Source organism: Tenrec ecaudatus, chromosome 1 (genome assembly GCF_050624435.1).
Source record: "Tenrec ecaudatus isolate mTenEca1 chromosome 1, mTenEca1.hap1, whole genome shotgun sequence".
Lineage (NCBI taxonomy): Eukaryota > Metazoa > Chordata > Mammalia > Afrosoricida > Tenrecidae > Tenrec > Tenrec ecaudatus.
This window is the reverse complement of record NC_134530.1, coordinates 3,239,727-3,262,513: the sequence shown is the minus strand read 5'-3', so window position 1 is coordinate 3,262,513 and position 22,787 is coordinate 3,239,727. Positions and strand designations below refer to the sequence as shown.

General features: G+C 45.6%; 1 protein-coding gene and 1 non-coding gene across 2 annotated transcripts in view; both read right to left on the bottom strand.

Moving 5' to 3' along the window:
- The window catches only part of LOC142443426 (uncharacterized), a 32,036-nt gene extending 17,194 nt beyond the window's left edge, over window positions 1–14,842 (bottom strand). Inside the window, exon 1 of the mRNA XM_075544807.1 lies at window positions 14,727–14,842. The gene's annotated coding sequence lies outside the window, so the exon portion shown is untranslated. The remainder of the gene's footprint in view (window positions 1–14,726) is intronic.
- LOC142437875 (small nucleolar RNA SNORA48) lies at window positions 3,012–3,153 on the bottom strand. The gene has a single exon (XR_012782381.1). It is a non-coding gene; the product is annotated as a small nucleolar RNA SNORA48 (small nucleolar RNA).
- Window positions 14,843–22,787: the final 7,945 nt, after the last annotated feature.

The following is a 22,787-nucleotide window of genomic DNA, read 5'->3' as shown; positions in this document are numbered from 1 at the left end:
CTTGTGAAAAATTTCATGACCTTTCAAATGACAGCAATACACTAAAAAAATTCACTCAAATGAGAACTATGCCAAAGAATAAAATAATAATATTCATAATTTTTAAAATGTATTATCTTTGTAAATTGTACTTATGTTGAAATTTAAAAATATATATTACAATATGATTTTTGCGTTCTATGAAAATTTTTGTTGCTCCATAAAGACCAAATCTTTAATCAAGTACACCCCCTGTCCCTACCCCACCCCGGTCAATGGTGTCCCACGTTACCAATGTTAAAATCTGGTCACCTTAACTGAGGCTGACCCTGAGCTGTTCTTGAAAGCTGAATTATTCTCTGTGACCAACCTGAGACCTAAGAAGTGGAATTATCTTTGACAGAAACCAAAACAAGGAGGAAAGGAAAATCAAATTTCAGGAGAATAAAAATGAAAACAGGTTAGTAATGGAAAGAAGCTGACAACAATTCTCACATACAACAAGGCAGTTTCAGAGATCTGAGAGGTACTCACCCAGGCAGCCCCCGAAGTCCGTAGGAACAGGAGAGTCCGTAAGATTCAACACATCTCCCTTTGATTTCCTTGGATCCCGGGAGCTGCCTGAGGGAGCTGTCCACCAGATCCCAACCACAGCCATGGAAAAACAAAACAACACCTACAAATCTCTTTAAAGTTGAAAAAGAGTTTTATTAATGCCAGAAAGATAGGTTTTTGTTTGCTTTTTTTTTTTTGCAAATAGGGAGCACAAAGGCAAGCAGCTTCAACAATGTGTTCCGAGATATTTGTTATCATAACTGTCTATAAAGCAAAAAACCACAAACAAGGGTTCACTGGGGGCGTTTTCTGATTGGATTATTTCTGCAGCAGTGCATTACCATATCTTGGTTGACCACCTTTGTAGGTGTTAGCCTAGTTTGCAAAAATGGGAATATGGATGATTATAATTTCTTAGAACAAATTTTAAATTACAAGCATTTTACCAAGGACAAGGAAAAGGCATATATATATTTAAAAGATATATACATATGTTATATAACTTCTTTAAATCTGCATGCTTAAAAGAATATATGTACCTTTAAATGCTTACCTCTTAAATCTATTTTTAAAATCTGTGTATTTAAGGTTTTACACACACACACACACACACACACACACACACACATCAGGGCTAACCAGCCCCTAACACATCAACACGGGTCCGGTAGGTGCAATTATACAGCGATATAATATGTAAAGATTATAGTAAAGTCACAGAGAGCATGAAAGATAGAAGAGAAATTGAAATCAAGGAGTCGGACACATTTCAGGGTAGCATGCTCACCTCAGCCCTGTTTGGTGGTCCATGTGGAGAGAGGGGGAGGGGAAGGAGGACAAGGGGAAAGGGAACAGGGGAGGACAGGAGAGGGGCGGGGGAGCCCCAGAGAACTCTTTATTGCTAACCCAGGCCTACATACCTTTGGAGGGGCGTGCAAGCCCCCTAATTATAGGTAGAGACATACGTCACAGGAAGGGCTTGCACTATAGGTTATACAGCCATAAGAGGGGGACAATCTAGGGATATACACGGAAGAGGAGGGACTGGGGGTATACATGTGACAAGAAGAGTGGATCCTAGATTCAGGATGACAGCTTTGGATGTCCCTGAGTGGGTTTGACCTGGTCTCTGGATCTCCATAGAAACCATTATCAGTAGGGTGTAAACCCCACCTACAGGAACCAAGCTAAGGGTCACAAGCCTTTAGGGTGAAGTAGCCCCTTGTCCTAACAGCAGGGAGTGAGGCCTACCTAGTCTGGCAACTGATTGCCTTCAGGGAGGATGTCTCCAAGCATCTCAGCCCACCGTATGCTGGCAAATAGTCTTTAATGTTTGCCATATCTTTGGGGGAGACAAAGCTGAGGAAAAGTCTCTTTATAATCATATATATATGTATGTATGTATGTATGTATATATATATATATATATATATATATATATATATACTTTTATTCAAAAGAGGTAAAAGACATTTTAATGAAGGAGCTCTAAAAACAGAGCTTAACAAGTAAAATCTTATTTTTTGAATATAGTATGTGTGGGTAGGGCATGGACACCATTCATTTTTCTGCCTGTGGAAATCTAATTTTTCTGGCACTGCTTATTGACAAGACTCTTCTTTCCCCATTGAACGGACTTTACATCCTTGTTAAAAACCAGTTGACTACAGATCTGTGAGTTTACATCTAGGCTCTTAATGCTAGTCCATTTCTCTAGGTCTCTGTTGTTACACCAGTTCCAGACTGTCCTGATTACTATGTTTAAAATACTATAACAAAATACTAAACAAAAATTACTAAGATACTAAAAAAAAAGTTTTGTTTAAAACTTTTTAACTAAACAAAAGTTGAAGTCCTCTTTTAAAGTTGCTTTAGCTATTTAGAACCTCTTGCCAATCCATATACAATTAAGGGTTGGTTTTTCCATTTTCTGTAAAGAGGGGTGTTGAGAGATTGACTGGGATTATGTTGAAACTGCTCATGGCTTTGGGTGATATTGACATCTTAACAATATTAAGTCTTCCAATACATAAACATGGAAGAGTTTTCCACTTATTTAAACCTTCCAGTAGGGTTTTTATGACTTTCATTGTTTAAGTCCTTCATCAACCAAAGCCACACCAAACCCACCGCCATCATCAAGCCAATTCCAATTCTAGCAGCCCTCTAGCACAGAGTAGAACTGCCCTTTGGAGTTTCTGAACCTTTAAACCAGTGGTTCTCCACCTTCCTAAGGCTGCCACCGTTTCATACAGCTCCTCATGCTGTGGCGACCCCCAACCATAAAGTTATTTCTGTTGCTACTTCATCACTGCCATTTTGTCAGTTAGGAATCGTCATGTAAATAGCTGATAGGCAGGATGCATTTTCATTGTTACAAACTGAACATCATGAAAGCATAGTGATGAATCACAAAACAATATGTAATTCTATATTGTGAAATATTTCTTTCTTTCTTCCCCCCCCCCCCCACAATTTAATGTGCCCTAGGCATGAAACAGCTCTGGCCACGATCTCGGCATCAAGCTAGGATGAACAAAGGGCTGCCAGTCTGCTCTGCCCCTGACTGATATAGGAGCACCACCACCAATCAGGTGTCTCTGCCCATAGCCAGGGAATCGAAATATTTATTTTTAATGACAAATAAATGAAGTTTTGTCTTAAGGCATGGTGTCGCATGGGTAACTGTCTTCACGCTGGGTCCTCGTAGATGGGCGTATCTGCATGTGGGCTGACCAGCCTGGTGGCCGAGGGTACCCGTTGGGCTGCACGTTTCGAGGTCAGAAGTTTGAAAACACCAACACTGTGAGGGCGAAGGGTGAAGCGCTCTACTCCCGTAAGCCGTTTCGGTCTCAGGAACTCACCAGGGTAGTCCTGCTCTGCCCTACAGAGCTCAGTCCACATGGAATTCTAAAACAATATCGAATAAAGTAAAGAGAGGGCACCTTTGTCTTGCTCCGAATTCCAAAAGGAAGAGGCTCATCCTTCGAGTGTAACGCTGGCATGTCATGTTTGCATTTGCTCTAGGACACAGTCTTACCAAATGCTCATTCTGCGTCCACGCATGTGACCACGGCGTCCTTTGCCTTCGCTGTGCTGCTGCAGCTGGTGCATCATGTTGAGCTGATGTGTCTGCTGAGACTTTGTTTCTTTGTGCTTCAGCTTGATCAGATGGCATGTTTCTGAGAACACTGGAGCCAGGCTAGGCCATCTCTCACTGTGCAGTTCTTCATAATAGTCTATCACCATGTTCTTTATTTCTACTGAGTCCATTTCAATGTTTCCTCCTCGATGTTTTTTTCCAACATTTTATTGGGAATCGAGTGAGCTCAGTTTTTTAATTCAACAATTCCTCCCCATTTGCTTCATGGCATTGATGGCCACGGCCGCCATGAAATCTCACTGATCCCACTTCCTCCCCGTGTTTCCAGGTTCAATTCTTCCTTCTGTCTTAGCCCTTCTGAACTTTGCCTTTCAGTAAAAGCCTTTTTAAAAATTTCCCATGGTCAACGAGTCTAAACTATGCATACTTCCCAGCATAACTATTTCCCGTGTGGACCTATTGCTTGGCTGAAAACTGAGTCATGGGTGAGAGTTCATTTCCAGACCTGCGGGGCATGCCCAGCCTTCTGCCAGCCTCGAGTCAATCGATAGCCTTGGTCTTTTTTGAGTTTTGTTCCACATTTTTCTCTCACTCTTAGCAGTAACATTCTAATGTGATTTTATTTTCCGTAGTGGTGATGCCAGGGCCTTAACTTAAAGATGCGATTCCTCGTTCCTTAGGTTAAAAAATGGTTCCTTCAAGGTGACACCAAAAGCACACAGGATCAGAGAAAAAAATGAGATGAACTGGACTTCTTTGAAATGTGAAAGTATTGTGTTTCACAGGGCACCATCACAAAGGTGAATAATGCTCAAAATAGCGAAGGCAAATGAAACACCTGATAAAGAACTTGTATTCTAAATATATATATTTTAAATTTTACATATATAAAATATATACTATATATTTTAAATTATATATATTATATATATATATATAAATTTTAAAATCTTACATGAGTCGATAAACAATAGTAGACAAGATAAAGACAAATCACAGATTTAAAACAATACACAAAATATTTAAAGATAGTTCTTCAAAGAAGCTATCCAAATTAAAAAAAAAGATGCTCACCAACTTTGGTGTGATGAATATTTTCCTATGGTTTTTAACCATGCTCTTCTAGCTTTTACAAAATGCTTGAATAGGGCTTGAGAAATAAGGTGCTTATGGCTCACCAAGAGGACTGGAGAGCCTGCTAAGAATGCAAATAAGGTGCATGGAATCCGTAGGTATTAAACAGCTTTCCCATCCCACTCTATTTTGAAAGTCCCCAGCTGTCTCTGTTTGTCACACTCTGGTGGCTTTCTTGTTCCTATTATGCTGGAAGCTGTTATCAGTGCTGTTTCATATACCAGCAGTGTCACCCAAGGTGGGCAGGTTTCAGCAGACCTCCCAGAATAAGCACATCTACAGAGAAGGAAGAGGTTGTGCACTTGTGAGGAACTAGCCGCTGAAAGTCTTATAAGCCGCAGCAGAACGGTGTTAAGTACCAGAACTCTCAGCAGTAGAAGCTGGACACTGTCAGACCTGGTGCCGGGAGAGGAGCCCCTCAGACTGAACCCACTATCACAACCCCAGGCCTGCCTCTCAGTTCTGGCTAGACCAGAGCATGCACACTGGTACAGGTAAGAGCTCACCACACACGGAATCCAGGTCAGATAAACCCCTCGGGAACAGAAATGAGGGTAGAGCTACCAGGAGGGCAGGGGGACAGTGGGAGGGGGGAAAGGGAGGTAGGGGAAACCAATTGCAATGATTGATGCATAACCACCACCATCACACCACACACACCTGGGGCACAGACAACAGAAATGTGGGTGAAGGGAGACAGTGGTCAGTGTAAGATATGAAAATAATAATTTTTAGAAAGAAAAGAATAATTTATCAAGGGGAGGGGAAAAAATGGGAGCTGATACCAAAGGCTCAAACAGAAAGTAAATGTTTAGAAAATGATGATGGCAACATATGTACACATAGGCTTGATACAGTTGATCTATGGAATGTTATAAGAGCTGTACGAGCCTCCAATAAAATGATTTTTTTTTTGTTTTTAAAAAAGTATGACTGAGGAATAGCTGCTCATTCAAAGCAGAGTTGACCAAGCCTTCTGGACCTTTGTTTGTGGCTAGGACACAAGCCAAAATGAGAACTGAAAACATCTGTTTATTAGTAACTGGAGCTTATACAAAGCATAAATCTAGGAAAGTTGGAAGTCATCAAAAATTAAATGAAGGGCCACACCAGAAGGACTTATGTCCTGAATGAACAAACTGGGCCCTACCTCAAAATTACCTGCACCCTGGGACTTAGAACTATGTTCTGATGGGAGAAAAAGCAAAGGAAGGCCACCCCACGACTGTGGAGATGGCAGTCATTGGATCCTGCCTTAGTGGTGTCCAAAGAAAGGGGACTCAGAACCACCATATATTTAGAACCTCAATCCTCCTCCCTCCTTAATATGACAGGTTTTAATCCGAGACAAGGATCTTCTCTTGTAAGAAATGAGAAAGGAAAATTTCCCTTAGCCTCCACCACCATGCTCAATGTAAATAGAGCTTAATCAATTAAAAAATTAATCTGTACAAAGCAACTCATGAATTGTAGCTCACAGCTGGATTACACTTACATGAACTCCTATCAATATTACTTTAAATCCGATGCCACTGGGTAAATTATTGATGTTATACCCCAGGGGAGACATTGACGATGTCTTTTCTTTTTTCTTTCACTTTTTAGGTGTGGATTTTGTGGTGTTGCTGTTGTTGTTTTTTGTGTTGGTTTTGGTTTTTGTCATAACATGACCGCCAAGGTAAACCAGAGTCATTCATAAGCTGTGAAGAAGCAGATGGATTTTGGGGCTCCCAATCCAAATGCAGGTAGTTCTGACAAGGCCCTGCCCGATACTCGTCTGCATAAAGAAATCACCGAGAGTAAGAGTGCTACAGCAAAGTGTTGTGAAGGAAGCAGATGGAGCCCGGCCATCAACTGGAATAGTGTCTGGGTCTTAAAGGCTTCTATTCAAACAAGCAGTCATCTAAGTGAGGTGTCAACTAAGTCCACATCAAAGCAGCACACCAGCCTGTGTGATCCAAAGATAGCAGTAACAAAACCCAAATATGAGGATGGAAAAAATATCAGAGCTTAAAATGTGAACACCCAATCTGTAGAAGGTGATGGGAGCCCAAACTCCATCTGCAGAGTACCTAGTCGGATTAAGCCCCTGGTAGACCCCCTCCAGCCACAGGTATCAGAGATAATGGTAAATCTGATGATGGTGGATTGAACCATGGTGTAATATAATTCTTGGTCAGTGGGCCTCCTTCTTGACCCAAGTTGAATTTGCTCTAAGCTCAAATATGTCTTCCTGGTTCCATGACAGAAATTTCTTCTCTGACCTTTTAAATATTGTTGGTGTCTTTTCTTTCTCTCTATTTTTAATATCATTTTCTTCTTTGTTTCATTTTGATTGTTTTTCTTGTTTCTGTCAGGTTTTCCAGTTTATGAAGCATGGGAGTGTATGCATAGAGATAATGACTGATGTCAGGGTTTATCAGGTACCGAGGTGGGCAGGGTGAAGGGCACTGGGTCAAACAGAGCATTTGGGATGGGGGAGGGGCATTTGAACCGATCGTGATGATGTATACATAGCTCTTTAAAATATAATTCAACAGTGGAAGAGTATGCTATGCGAATATTAGATAAAGAAAACTACTAAAAATAAAGAAAGCCAATATGACCTGTGGTTCCACGGGTGGAGGAGGAAGAGCTTTTGCTTCGGGGATATTGAGTTTATGTTAATGAGGGTGGAAAAGTTTGGAAAAGGACATAAATGACGGTCGGACAACACATGGAGAGGTTGTTGAACTGGAGAATGTTTTGTTGTGTATACTCTTGCCACAATTAAAAAAATCACACCAAAAATGGAATGCACCACACCCACAAAATGGATATCTGAGGCCGTACTAAGCTGAACGTTGGCCATGGAATTGGAACACCAGAGAAGCATGCATGCGTTTGAACCGTGGTGCTGGCGAACATACTGAAAGTATGACGGACTGCTAAAAGGACAGACAAATCTGTCTTGAAAGAAGTAGGACCAGAGTGCTCCTTACAGGCCGAATGGCAAGGCTTCGTCTCACGTACTTTGGACCTGTCCGAAGAGACCAGTCCTGCAGAAGACACCATGCTTGGCAAGGTGGGGGGGCATCAAAGAGAGGAAGGCCCTCCGGGAGATGGACCGACGCAGTGGCTGTGTCCACAAGGGACCCGCGCGTAGGAATCACTGGGAGGGCGGCGCAGGACCGTGCTGAGTTTCCTTCTGTTGTGCATGGGGGTTGCTATGGGTCAGAACCAATTTGACGGCACCCAACAGCGCTGGGCTGAAATGGACCGGAACTGGTCATTTTGAAACAGACAATCATGAGGTTCGCTGTGCTAGGAATGACAAATTAAAGAGGCGTGGTGTCACACTGACACTTGAAGACCTACCTCGAAGTGCAATGCTGTGACAGGATCACATGGATCCACATGCCAGGAAATCCAGTCAGTATCACAATGGTTCAAACTTATGCGCCAACCACCAGAGCTGGCGATGGGGAAACTGAAGACGCTGACCAACGTCCGCAGTGAGACTTGCACTCAAGACGCGCTGATAATGACCGTGGTCTGAAATGCAAAAGCTAGAAACCAAGATGAAGGACCAGCAGCTGGGACATCCGGCCTCGGTGCCAGAAAAGACAGAATTTTGCAAGACGCGGGACTTCTTCGTTGTAAATACCGTTTTTCAGCCATGTACACAGCAACTACACACACGGACTTCTCCAGATGGAATACGGAGAAATGAACGTGAGTACATTTGTAGAAAGAAACCATGGAGAAGGTCGATATCAGCAGCTAAAATGACACCAGGGTCTGATTTTTTAAAAACACTTTTATTGACATATAATTCACATATCACAAAATTCAATGGTTTAATCATATTAAAAAGTTGTGTGAACATCGCCACAATCAAATTTACAACACTTTCTTCGTTCTTGGACTCATTTCATTTTCCCCAACCTCACCTGGCATAACCCTAAGAAACTGTCTGGCCAATTACTGCCTCTGTAGATTCACACATACTAGATTTCACATCCAGAAAACCTACCCAAAGTAAAAACAACAACGAACTCACCAACGATAACGAAATAAAACTAGGGGAAAACAACTCAATTAAAAAAGAAACAGAAGACTCTCTCACTCACCCACTCACTCTCTAACTCTCTCTCATGCTCACCCACTCTCTTACTTACTCACTCTCTCACTAATTCAACCACTCACTCTCTCTCACTAATTCACAAAAAAAGAAACAGAAACTATTAAAAGCTAGAACAAATTTTACATGAAAAACAAATGAAACGGTGTGAAATTTTAACCTGACTCCATCTGCATTAAGCCCCTTTCAAATGTACTCTGACTGAGAACAAGGCCACGGTCTGACCGTGGGACAAACTACCAATTACGTAAATTCAGGTTGAAGTTGAGAAATTTAAAGCCAGTCCAGGATAGCCAAAATATGACCTGGAGTATATCCAACTTGAATTTTGAGAACGCCCCACGCAGAGTTGACTTAGCAAGTATGCAAGACAGGAGACCTGAGGAGCTGAGGGAGGCATCAAGAACGGCACTCCTGGAGGCAGCAACAGGTCATTAACAAGGCAGAGAGGACGACGACCGTGGACGCCAGACGAGCCCGAGCCTTGCTCTTGACTGTCCTGAGCAGCTCAAGGAAACGGAAGAATGACAACGTACGAGAGGTGAACCCGGCATGTCAACGGGCAGCTCAGAAGACAGAGTATAAGAATAAAACGTGCAAAGACTTGGGGCGAGAAAACAACAGGGAAGGGCACCCTGAGGATATATGACGCTGAAAGAACCCAAGAGGAAAAATCCAAGCCTCGAACTGTAATGTTAAACGATGGCATGGCAACACAGTGAGCGGTGGAGGAAGCACTGCGTCACTGTTCCCAAACAGCTAGCTGACATTCAACCGTTTCAGCGGATAGCATATATTCACGCACCGCCGGTCCTGAAGGAATATGGCCCAGCTCCACTGAGAGCATCAGAGAAAAAGAAGGCTCCACGGAGGGAGAGAGCAACTACTGACACGGTTAACACGGAGACGAGACTTTCGAGCAGTGGTTCTCCACCTTCCTCACGCCGCCACCCTTTCATACAGCTCCTCGTGGTGTGGTGACCCCCCAACCATAACGTTGTTTTCGTTGCTACTTCATCACTGTCATTTTGCTCCTGTTATGAATCGGGCGACCCCTGTGAAAAGGTTGTTCGACCACCCCTACCCCGCAAAGGGTCGTGACCCACAGGTTGAGAATCGCTGCTTTAGAGGCATTTGCTCATGTATACCAAGAAATTTGGAAGGCAGCTACTGGCCAGTTGACTGAACACCCCCCCCCCCCAAAAAAACAACAACAACAACAACAACAAAACAAACATCTAAACTTACTGCCCCCGGGTAGATGCGAACTCAGCGCTCGTATAGGACAGGGTAGAGCTGCCACTGTGCGTTTCCGAGACAGTAACTCTTTACAGGGGTACAGAGCCTCATCGTTCGCTTGAGGAACTGGCTGGCAGTTTGTACTGCAGCCCAACATGTAAACCACTAAGGAGGCGCCAGGGTTCCTGAAAGAGATCCATCTGTGTACCTTTCCAAAGAGGGGTGAGCCCACAGAACTTTGCTGACGACCATTCATCAACAACTGCAGCGGTACATTGACGGGGAGCTGCCAAAACCTCCAGTCGGATTCAGAAGAGGACACAGCACGTGGGCTAGCACGGCCGACGTCAGACGGATCTTAGCAGAAACACCAGGAAAATGCTCACTGTGCTTTATTGACTACGCAAAGGCCTTCCACTGTGTGGCTCCTGACCAAGTACAGAAAGGTTTGAGAGGAACAGCGGTTCCAGAGTCCTTCTCTGCGCTCCTGCCCATGGATCAGAAGGCGGTCATCCTGCCTGCACCCGGAAAGGTGTGCATCGGGGTTGTATCCTTTCACCGTCCTTAGCAGATCCACGGAAACGCTGGACAATGTACAGAACGAGGCGTCAGGAGGGAAGGAAGGCTTATTAACAACCTTCCATATGCAGCGGGCACAAGCTCGCTTGCGGAAAGGGAGGAGGCCCTGAATGCTTGCTGATGAAGATCGGGATGCAGCCTTCAGCGTGGATCACAACTCAGTGTAAGAAGACCAAATTCTCAAAACTGGACAACAGGTGGCAGCATGGTGAATGGAGAAAAGGGTAAACTTGTCACAGATTTTGTCTTATTTGGATTCAAAAATCAATGTTCATGGAAGCATTGATAAATCCAGAAATAATAGACACATTGCATTGGGTCAATCTGCTGCCAGCCCTTTTTTAGAGTATTGAAAAATAAAGATACCCACATACACACATAAAATACTTTGTGTGTGTGTGTGTGTGTGTGTGTGTGTGTGTGCTGTTCTCGAGTCAATTCTGACTCACGGTGACCCAATAGGACAGGGTAGACCTCCCCCTGTGGGTTTCTGAGACTAACTCATTACGGGAGTAGTAAGCCCTGTCTTTCTCCCTAGAAGCAGTTGGTGGTTTTGAACTGTTGGCCTTGCATTTAACAGCCTAAAGAGTAACCACTATACCACCAGGGCTTCTATGGCAGATATACAAGTGTATATATACAAACACACATGTTGTTATTAGGTGCCACCAAGTAGGTTCCGACCCATAACGACCCTAAACATAACAGTGTGAAACCACTGCCCGGTCCTGCGCCATCCTCACAGCTGTTCCTGTGCTTGAATCCATCGCGGCAGCGAGCGTGGAAATCCATCTGGTTAAGTGCCTTCCTCTACATACATGTACATGTATAAGCACCTGGTTATTTTGATTCAAAATGCATAATTCTGTCATTGAAAATACTACAGTAAGTTGATAGCTATACACAGAATTTTTTCATAGATTATGCCAGATACTGGAAAATAACCAGGATGTCTCAGGAGGGCTCAGTCCTTGAAACAGGACATCATGTTGGGAAAAGTAGAAAAGGGCAGTGGGGAAAAAAAAGGAAGACCTGTGACAAGATGGATTGACAGTGGCTGCAACAATGGTGTCGAACTCACAACTCTGAGGACAGCACAGGATCAGGCAGTTTCATTCTGTCGTACATAAGGTCGCTATGAATTGGAACCGATTCGATGGCACCTAGTAACATATTTTAAAAGAACGAGTCCCAGAGAACTAGGGGGAGTCTCACTCCCATCCAGAAGACATGTCAGGAGCACATTGTTTGGACCTTGTGACTGGGCTGATAACCCCCCCACACCCAGGAGTCAGGAGACGGAGCTGAGACCTGTGACTCACAGGCACCTGTGTACAACAGAAAGTGCAAGAATCCCAGACATGCGGATAGTCACAGGAAACTAAGCAGAATCAAAATTGTCCCAAACTCCACACTTTGTACAAGTATGAGAGCGTAGACTCAGGGCCAGTGGATGTATAAATAAAGACCCCTGAAAGCGTCTTATCACCATGTTAAAGCCTGAGTGTGAGTCTGCAATTCCTATTTAAAATCTTAACAGCCACCCCTTCTAAGACAAGTTCCTCTAACCTTGGTGCTGACCTAAGCACATACCCTGAGGGAGACATTCTTCCTCTCTGAGGTGTGGCGGATGCAGGGAATCACACAATCTATTCCCAGAGGACCTCTCCATCATGCCCCAACAGACACACCATGTGATAGCTTGCACCTACAGACTCGTGATGCTCAGCGTGATCAGTAAATCTCTAAAATGGACCCCAGAAGCAGGCATGAGTAAAAAAGGCAATTTTTATAGCAGGTGGCCCCCCCCCTTCAATCAGGTCACCATGCTGTTAAAATAAACATTAGCAGCTCTTTGTGGCAAGTGAGATCTTCCCAAGAAGAGGTGGTTTGTTCAAAATGTTTTAACTACAGGAATTTGACACCGAAAGATGTTTCTGTCTCACCTCCACTCAGGCTCAAGGCCCCAACAAACCGAATCTACTGTCACCGACTCACAGGGACCCGAAAGAGCAGAGTAAAATCTCTCCTTTGCGTTGCTGAGACTTTGCAGCTGCATGGGGACAGACCACCTCTTCTTTCTTCCTCCGGTCTGTTGGGTTCTAGCCACTGACCTGTGGTCAGCGGGTCAATGAACAGCCCGATACAGCACTAGGGTTCCTTATGGCTCCCTGGAAAGCCAGTGACAGAGAGCTCCCATGCATGGGTGCCCTTCAGGTACAAAAGCACTTGAGGCCTAATTCCTCCGCAGAATTCCCTTCGCTGCTCTTAAAACAAAAACCACATTAGGGCAGTCAGATAAACTGATCAAGCTCAAGCTGTTGCAATGAGCGGTTTTAATCTATTGTTGGGTGTGGAAGAGCACCTTCTTATTTCAACTTACAGTGACCCCATGTGACAGACCCCAAGCCCTGTGGTGCAGTCTTTATAGGGGCAGATTGCCAGGACTTCTCCTTTGGTGCTGCTCTGTGGGTTCCTGGGGAGCCCTGGTGGCATAGTGGTTATGCACTGGGCTTCCCTCCACAAGGCCAGCAGTTCGAAACCACCTCCTTCTCCTCAGGAGAGAGATGAGTCCTGGAAACTCAACGGGGACAGTTTCACCCTATCCTATAGGCTTGCTATAAGATAGCAAGGACTCCGTGGCAGTTAGGTGTAGGTTCTTAGAGATTAACTTTCTGTGAGCAGCCCAGTGCTTTACTGTTTGAGCCACCAAGCTCCTGAATCGCGATTACAGAAGAGTACGTTAGCCTGAGACCACAGCTTCTGGCTGACCTCTGGAGTTTCTGGAAAAGCTCCAATCCAGGGGAGTGACCCTACAGGTCAGGGTCGAACTGCCCCCTTGGATTTCTGAGACTGTCCCTCTTTACAGGAGTAAGAAAGCCCCATCTTCCTCCTTCTGCACATGAATAATTCTTTTTATACCTGAAACTTTTTTTTATTGTGAATTGAGTTCAAGTTTACTGAGCAAATTAGCCTCTCCCTCATACACATTTTGATTCAATCACGACTGCAGTTCCGCGTTGTCACAGCCCCCTTCCCACCGTTCCCTGGGTTTTTCCGTTCCAGCCCTTCCAGTCTTCTGAGCCTAATCTCCCGGCTAATGCCGTCCCTTTACTAAGTAAACACATGCTTTATTTGATTTAGAGATGACTGCAACTCGCTTTAATCTCCCGATACCCAGAAGAGATGATCTCTCCGTTCCATATTTGGGGTAACTCTCCCGCGAGACTGCCAGCCACTCTCTCCTCCTTGGACCCACAACTGACCTGATGGTCTGTGAATCCCATTCTCTGGCGACCCCTCTCCCTCTCCGGTCTACCTGCCCTCCCGTGTCCACCTCCCCCACAGCTCCTCCTGACCTCATCCTGCAGGTCCACCTCCACGCAGCAAACCCGATGATGACCCTGACCCACCGAGACCCCCACCCCTTCCGTCCCCTCGCCCCGCCAGGTCCACCTCCCTACCTCGATCCCATAATCCTCGCCCCACCGGATATACCTCCCCCTTTGCGACCCTGTGGCCCTCGCCCCACCGGGTCCAGCGCCCGGTTCCGTTCTCGGGACCCTTGTCCCAACAGGACCACCGCCCCCTCAACCTCTGTGTCCACCGTAACCCCCTCCCGCCTCGGTCCCGTGTAACCCTCGCCCCACTGCCTGCAACAACCGCTACCGCGGGTCGGCTCGCCGCACCGGGACCACCTCCCGCTTCAATCCCTTGAGACCACTGCCCGCCGGGTCCACCTCTCCACTCGGCTCCTGGGGACCACTTCGCAGCACCTGCGGTCCCATCGTCCCCACCGCGCTGGCCTGGGGACCGCGCCTCCCCAGCGCCCCCAGGGCTGCGTCCGCTCCCGGGCTCCCGGTGCGCCCTCGTGACGAGCCCCCCAGAAGGGTCCCATCTTCCAGCCATCCGCCCCCTAGGGCGGGGCCTCCAGCCGGACTGCGCCCAGCTGCTTCCAGCCGGTTCGAACTGGCCCCCCCTCACCCCCTCTCGGGTACCTGGCCCCGCGCTCACCATCTTCCACTCCGGCAGATGGCCCGGCGTCCTCCTACTGGACAGGGATCAGCGGAGTTCGGCCCGAAGGTAACTTTTCAAACCTGGGATGTGTCCAGCAGGGCGGTCTGGGCGAGTTTAAGAAACGTTGTCCCGCCCCCGCCTCCTGATTGGGCAGGCCCATAAGTCCCACCCTCGACCTTCCTGATTGGGCAGATTTTTTTCTGGCCTGCGCAGTGATAGGACCAGGCGCGCAGATGCTGGAGCCAGGCGGGCTCCGGGCCACGCCCCGAAAGCATCTGCTTCAGACCCTGGCTTTGGCCCCAGGCGATTTCCTGTCTCTTCCTGGATCTGAGGGCACAGGTGTGCGCACGGGGCTAAGACCTGGTTTCCGAGTGCAAAACCCCAGTCCAGAGCAGGAGGACTCCCCAGGCTGGGAAGGCTTGGTGTCCTAGGTGTCAAGGTCCGTCTACGCTGTGGGGACCCAAATTCAGGTGGGATAGGCTCAACCTTGTATTTTGGCTCTTAGGGACATTTTTTCATTTTCTTCAGCTTCAACCTGAACTTCCAAATGAGCAACTGATGGTCTGTTCCATAGTCATCCCCGAGCCTGGTGTGTCAGCTTCTGATACTGAGCATCTCCATGGTTTCTTCCCACAGGTGTAGTCAATTTGATTTCTGTGTGGCCATCTGCAGCTCATGTGTATAGTCGCTTTTCCTGTTGTTGATAAAGGGTATTTGCTATGAACAAGTTGTTAGTGTTGCAGAATTCTATCATGCAGTTTTCAGCTTCGTTTCTATCACCAAGTTCCTATTTTCTAACTATGGTCCCTTCCTCTTTGTTTCTAACTTTTTGCATTCCAATCACCAATACTTATCAATGCATCCGGATTGTGCGTTTGATCCATTTTCAACTGAAGTTGTTGGTAGAATTCTTCCATTTCTTCATTGCTAGCTTTTGTGGTTGGTGCACAAATTTGAATAATCATTGTATTGACTGGATTTCCTGGAGGCAGAATGATATAATCCTACCACAGGTAGCGCTGTACTTCATTATCTCGCTGAATAAAAGACCCTTCTTGATAATGAATGCCACACCAGTACTCTTGATTGTGTGATGCTGGGCATAATAAATCATGGGTGTTTTTGTCTCATTCAAACTGGCTCATTCCAGTCTATTTCAGCTCGTTAATGCTTACGGTACCAAACTTCATGCATTCCATTTTATTTTGGCCACTGTTAATTTTACTAAATTCATCCTTGATACATTTCAAGGTCAAATCATTAGAAGAGTTTTGCAGCTGTTTCTCTTTACCGTGAGCTGTCCTCCATCAGCAAACGAAGCTCCTGAAGCCTCCACTCCCACAGACTTTCCCCAAGTCACATCACAACGGTAGACTCCCCTCCAATAAATCATCTCTTCAGTCACATTTATAGTGACCTCAGCGGCCCATCCTCCATCAGTGTCTCAGATAAAGTTCTGTTCCCTTTGTTTAGGCTTTCAGTATTTGAAAATACTCCGAAGTTAAGCAAAAGGCTCTCAGCGGCTTCTTCCTCTGAAGTCAGAAGCTGAGTCCTTCACAGTCTGCTTTTAATCTGAAAGTTCCGCTGAAACCTGCTCACTTTAGGAGACCCTGCTGGCATTTGAAATACCCCTGACACAGCTTCCAGCATCACAGCGACACACAAGCCACCACAGTACAAACTGACAGACAAGCGGTGAAGGAGCCCAACTGCCACCACCCTACCCCAACCCAGTACATTAGACCAGGAAACCTGGGGACTACTGAGTTTTTAATTACCTGAGCAAACGTTAAACCCCAACAAAGCAAAAAACCTACCATTGTTGATTATATGTATACATACACACAGTTTATACCAAGAAATAAATTTATATCAGGAAAGTGGCCCTGTCCGATCCAATTCAAGTCCATAGGTCAGATGCTAGCTAGAGCCCCCTCCAGACTCACGCAGACTCACTCCAGCCAGTGAAGCAGGAAAGGGAAGAGGGAAGCTGGGCGGTCACGGGCTGGTGGGGGTTCAGCATCGCATGTATCCAAAGTCAGCAGTAGCTTGGCAAGGCACCGGCAGCTCCCAAGGTCAGCAGCCTCCAGGGGCCTCCAGCCCCAGCTTCAGAATCTGTGCAAGCAGTTAGGCGGGGAGGGGCAAGAGGAAGAGAAATGGTCATCCTTTCACAAAGTCTTATAAATAGGAGACTTCATTAGGCAGGAGACTTCGTTAGGCAGGGTCCTAATTAAGAGGTTGCGCTCCACCCATACCCAGGTGCATCACGCTGACATGGAATTTAACCATCACATTTCTCCCACAGAATCCTGTGGCCCAGGCCCTCTGTAACTCACTCCTGTAGCCCTGCTTTGTTTTCCTTCTTAGATCTTGGCCTCTGCATACCTTTTTTCCGTGCATACATTTTCTATTTTATTTATATCCCTTGTTTCACGCCACCTAGGGTATCAGAGACCAAGGCACAGGAGCTAGGCTCTACTCTGTTCTCTGGACTCGCCAGCAGGCCCGCTAGGTTCACAAAGAAAAACACCCCAGTCAAGGGAGTCTGTGTTGACTCATAGCAGCCCTAAGGGACTGGGCAGAACTGGCCCCTGTGAGTTTCTGAGACTGTCATTCTGTATGGGAGTAGAAAGCGCCCATCTTTCTCTGCACAAATGGCTGGTGGCTTTAAACTGCTGACCCTGTGATCACAGCCCAACACAGACCCACCACGTCACTAGGGATCCTTATTAGATACAAGAGCATCTCAAGATAATCATTGACTATGGCATAATGCGATTTGTGCACAAACCACATCACAGGACCACACCAAGCTGTATTGGAAAGAAAGAAGTGTGTTCATTTCATGGAAGTAAACAATCTACCTGCACCCTATCTCCAAAGGAGGGTCCTTCGGGGATTGTGGTTTCGGGAAAGCTTCTGGAGCCAACAATGACCCTATGAGAACCCAGAGCCCACAAGACTCAAGGCATAAATCACAATGCTTCAGAACCTCAGGCTGCTGCTTTAGGATTCTTCCAGGATTGAATACCTTGCCAGATATGTCTCATCTATGCCATCATTGGTGTCTCAACACTAGTGTCTGCCACATCTTCCTCCGCAGTTACCTGTGACACCATCACATCTGTTGTGGTCCCTTTTCTCTGCTTCTAGTGAGGCTCCATGTACCTGTATTATTTCTTCAGCAGTAGCAGCTCACCCAAAACCCTGTCAATGAGGATGCCTAAAGAATGCACGGAACGTATCTCTGAGCCATGGAGATGCAATATTTAGGAACAGAGGCACCGGCCGGTGGAGCCAGTCTTCCCCCACTTTGGTTTCTGCCCCTGCTTTCTTAGCCTGAAAGGCATTTCAGATATAACCTCTGCTATGGGAGGCCACTACTCTGTGGAGTTGTCCTTGCGCAGAAATGGCAACCCCCCCCCCCCCAAGGAGTTTCTAATGCATGGCTCCTCCGTGTGCCCTGTGTCACACGCTTGGAGCAATCTGAAGTGCAAGCGCAGTGTCTGAGGATGGTTTCATTTAAACAGGAAAATCATCCAAGGATTGTAAATAGAAAAACCCAAATCCAAAGGAGGAAATGGTATCAGAGCTTAAGTTGTGAACGCCCAGTTTGCCGAAGGCGATGGATGGCAGCGAAAGCCCAGAATCCATTTGCAGGATTCAAACATGGCTCGAGCCTCTGCTGAATCCCCTCTGACCATCCACCAGGGATGAGAACAGCCTTGCTATCACGCAGAGCACAGTGCAAAGTGATTATTGCGGATGCAATTACGTAGGTGGAAAACTAACATTTTAGCATATGATCTTCCCTTTTGACTCTTTTAAGTTTGCTCTAGTTTTTAAATATATTTTTCTTTTTTAAAAAAATTTAATCATTTTATCTGGGGCTCGTCAATTCATCACAATCCATCCATCCATCCATGTGTCTAGCACATTTGTACATTTATTGACATCATCATTCTTAAAACATTTGCTTTCTACTTGAGCCCTTGGTATCAGCTCCTCATTTTTTCCCTCTCCCTCCCCGCTCCCCCTTCCCTCATGAACCCTTGATAATTTATAAATTATTATTTTGTCATACCTTACACTGCCCAACGTCTCCCTTCACCCACTTTTCTGTTGTCCATCCCCCAGGGAGGAGGTTATATGTAGATCCTTGTAATCAGTTCCCCCTTTCTACCTCACCCTCCAGGTACCGCCACTCTCACCACTGGTCCTGAAGGGATCATCTGTCCTGGATTCCCTGTGTTTCCAGTTCCTATCTGTACCCGTGTACATCCTCTGGTCTAGCCAGAGTTGTAAGGTAGAATTGGGATCATGATAGTGTGGAAGGGTGGGGGAAAGAAACATTTAGGAACTAGAGAAAAGTTGTATGTTTCATCGTTGCTATACTACACCCTGACTGGCTATTGCCTCCTCAAGACTCTTCTGTAAGGGGATGTCCAGTTACCTACAGATGGGTCTTGGGTCCCCACTCAGCACTCCCCCTCATTCACACTGATGTGATTTTTTTCGTTCTTTGATGCCTGATCCCTGATCTCGTGATCACACACGTGTGCTTCTTCCAGGTGGGTTTTGTTGCTTCTGAGCTAGATGGCCGCTTGTTTACCCTTTCTTTTCAATTGAGGTGTTTGTTTTACTTTGGTGATGTTGTTGGTTTTGGTATGCTTTTCTGTATTTGAAATCCAGGATAGGTAAAGCTGTACAGTGACTGCACTGGCGGTTTCTTGGATGTGTGGCAGGGGCGGGTGGGAGGAAATACGGAGCTGCCAGCAATGAGTGCGACAGAAGAAAATGTTCTACAATTGCCTGTGAAGATGACTGTACAACTTTAAAACCATGTGACTGAACTATTGGATTATATGCTATGTGAATTATATGCCCATAAAACTGTTCAAATTTTTATCAATGATATGCAGCACAGTGCATGAATTGTTGAATGCACAACTGATTTTCTCTGTAAACCCTCATGCAATTCACAATAAAAGTTATAATGTTCCTTTTGCTGAGGTAATATATATTGAACAAATCTTTCAAACTAGCAAGATGAAACTTTCATTTATCGAATGAGAAACTAACATCACCTGCCAAAATGTATGTACTTTAGCTGTAATAGTGCTGAGGGAGTTCTCAGCGAAGTGTTTCCTCCAAACAGGCTTAGAAATGCACTTCTTTGGCATCTACTGTAACTGATAAAGGTGCTGTCTGGTAGGTGCTGTTGCATTGTTTCCAATTCTTCACAGCAGAATGAAACATGGCCAAGTGCTGTGTCCGCCTCAGACTTGTTATGTTTGAAGCCAGTGTTGCAGCCGCTGTGTCCATCCAAGCTGTGGCCGGTCCTCCTCGTTCTCACTGACCTCCTACTTCAGCAAGCACGATGTCCGTTTCCAGCAGCGGCCTCTCCTGATGACATGTGCACAGCACAACAGATGAACACTTGCCATGCCTGCTTTGGAAGCACATGGCTGCTCTTCCCAAACAGCCGGTTGTTCTGTTAGCGGCCACGGTCATTCCAGCATCCTTCACCAGCACCGTAATTCAAAGGCGTTTATTGCTCTGTGATCATCGTTAGTCAACATCCAAATGTCACAGGCGTATAAATGTGACTGAAAATATTAAGGCCCACCTTAGTCCTCAATGTGACATCCTTGTTCAACACTTTAAAGAGGTCTTTGCGGCAGCTTTGCCTAATGCAATACGTCTCAAGGGATCTTGCCTGCTTCTTCCGTGAGCAGCACTTGTGGACCAAAGAAGAGTAAATCCTTGACAACTTGAGTAATGCCTCAGTTTAGCACGAGGTGACCTGTTGGTCTAGTGCTGAGGGTGTTTGTGTCGCTTGCATGGAGTCACAGTCCCTACTGAAAAGGTAGTGTTGTTAGTTGCAGTCCAGTCAACTCAGACCCACAGCGATCGCATGCACAACAAAATAAAACACTGAGTAGTCTTACGCCATCCGCACAATTTCTCCAGACAACCCTATTTCACGACGATTTTGTGATGAAGGTGTCTCTCTTCCTGACCTTTCCCCACAACTGTCATCAGCAGCCACGGGTCACTTGTCAAAAGACAGCCTTTTTTCACGTGGTCCTGCAGGTTTGCAGAAACTTGTTAGGAAGAGTGTGGTAGTTACATAATCTGGTGTCAAGTTGAGAATTAAAATGTAGGGGTGGAGTCTAGCCTGTCAATCAGGATATAGCCAATGAGGCCTCTTTGTAGGCATGTCCTTGTGAGGATCCTGGGAACTCCTGTTCTTCCTCTTTGGAAACAAGAGACACATTCGCTCTCTTTCTCTCTGCTCACTCCCTTGGTGACTCTCTACTGACAAGGCTCACTCCCTGGGAGACATTTCTGAGGAGAAGCCACATGAAGCTACCCTGAGGCAGTCAGAGTTTCAGAGCTGAAGGAACCACAGGGAGACTCCGGTAAGTGCTAAGATGCTTACAACTCCACTGGATCCACAAGACTTAAAACACACTGGCCTGTGATCTTCCTGTAGTTGGCATCATTGCATGTGTTACATGAGTCTGAAGAGGACTTTATAGATTGATATCAGACATATGGGGTAATATTGGACTTATGGACTTGATCTGGACTGGACTGAGATGTTTTCTCAATATTCAATTGCTTTTGTATATACAGCTCTTTCTTTTTTTTTTTGTTAAATAGTTTATTGGCATATACTTCACATTATCACACAATTTAATCAATCATATTGAGATTTGTGCAATCATTACCACACTCAATTTCAGAACATTTTCTTCCTGTACTTACTGCTGATACCTCTTTCTCTTTTTTCTTTTTAACAATTTATTGGGGCTCATACAATTCTTATCACAGTTCATACATATACATACATCAATTGTATAAAGCACATCTGTACAGTCTTTGCCCTAATCATTTTTTTCTCCTCTTTTCTTTTTTTACATTTTATTAGGGACTCATACAACTCTTATCACAATCCATACTTATACATACATCAATTGTATAAAGCACATCCATACATTCCCTGCCCCAATCATTCTCAAGGCATTTGCTCTCCACTTAAGCCCCTTGCATCAGGTCCTCTTTTTTTTTCCCCTCCCTCCCCTTTCCCCCCTCCCTCATGTGCCCTTGGTAATTTATACATCGTTATTTTGTCATAACTTGCCCTATCCGGAGTCTCCCTTCCCCCCTTCTCTGCTGTCCCTCTCCCAGGGAAGACGTCACATGTGGATCCTTGTAATCAGTTCCCCCTTTCCAACCCACTCACCCTCCACTCTCCCAGCATCGTCCCTCACACCCTTGGTCCTGAAGGTATCATCCACCCTGGATTCCCTGTACCTCCAGCCCTCATATGTACCAGTGTACAGCCTCTGCCCTATCCAGCCCTGCAAGGTAGAATTCGGATCATGGTAGTTAGGGGGAGGAAGCATCCAGGATCTGGGGGAAAGCTGTGTTCTTCATCGGTACTACCTCGCACCCTAATTAACCCATCTCCTCTCCTAAACCCCTCTATGAGGGGATCTCCATTGGCCGACACTTGGGCCTTTGGTCTCCACTCTGCACTTCCCCCTTCATTTAATGTGGTATATATATACATATATACATATACATATACACACATATACACATACATACACACACTTATATCTTTTTTTTAATTGCATGATGCCTTATACCTGGTCCCTTGGCACCTCGTGATCGCACTGGCCGGTGTGCTTCTTCCATGTGGGCTTTTTTGCTTCTGAGCTAGATGGCCGCTTGTTCACCTTCAAGTCTTTAAGACCCCAGACACTATCTCTTTTGATAGCCGGGCACCATCAGCTTTCTTCACCACATTTGCTTATGCACCCATTTGTCTTCAGCGATCCTATCATGGAGGTGTGCAGTCAATGATATGATATTTTGTTCTTTGATGCCTGGTAACTGATCCCTTCGGGACCATTCGATCACACAGGCTGGTGTGTTCTTCCATGTGGACTTTGTTGCTTCTGAGCTAGATGGCCGCTTGTTTATCTTCAAGCCTTTTAGACCCCAGTCACTATCTCTTTTGATAGCCGGGCACCATCAGCTTTC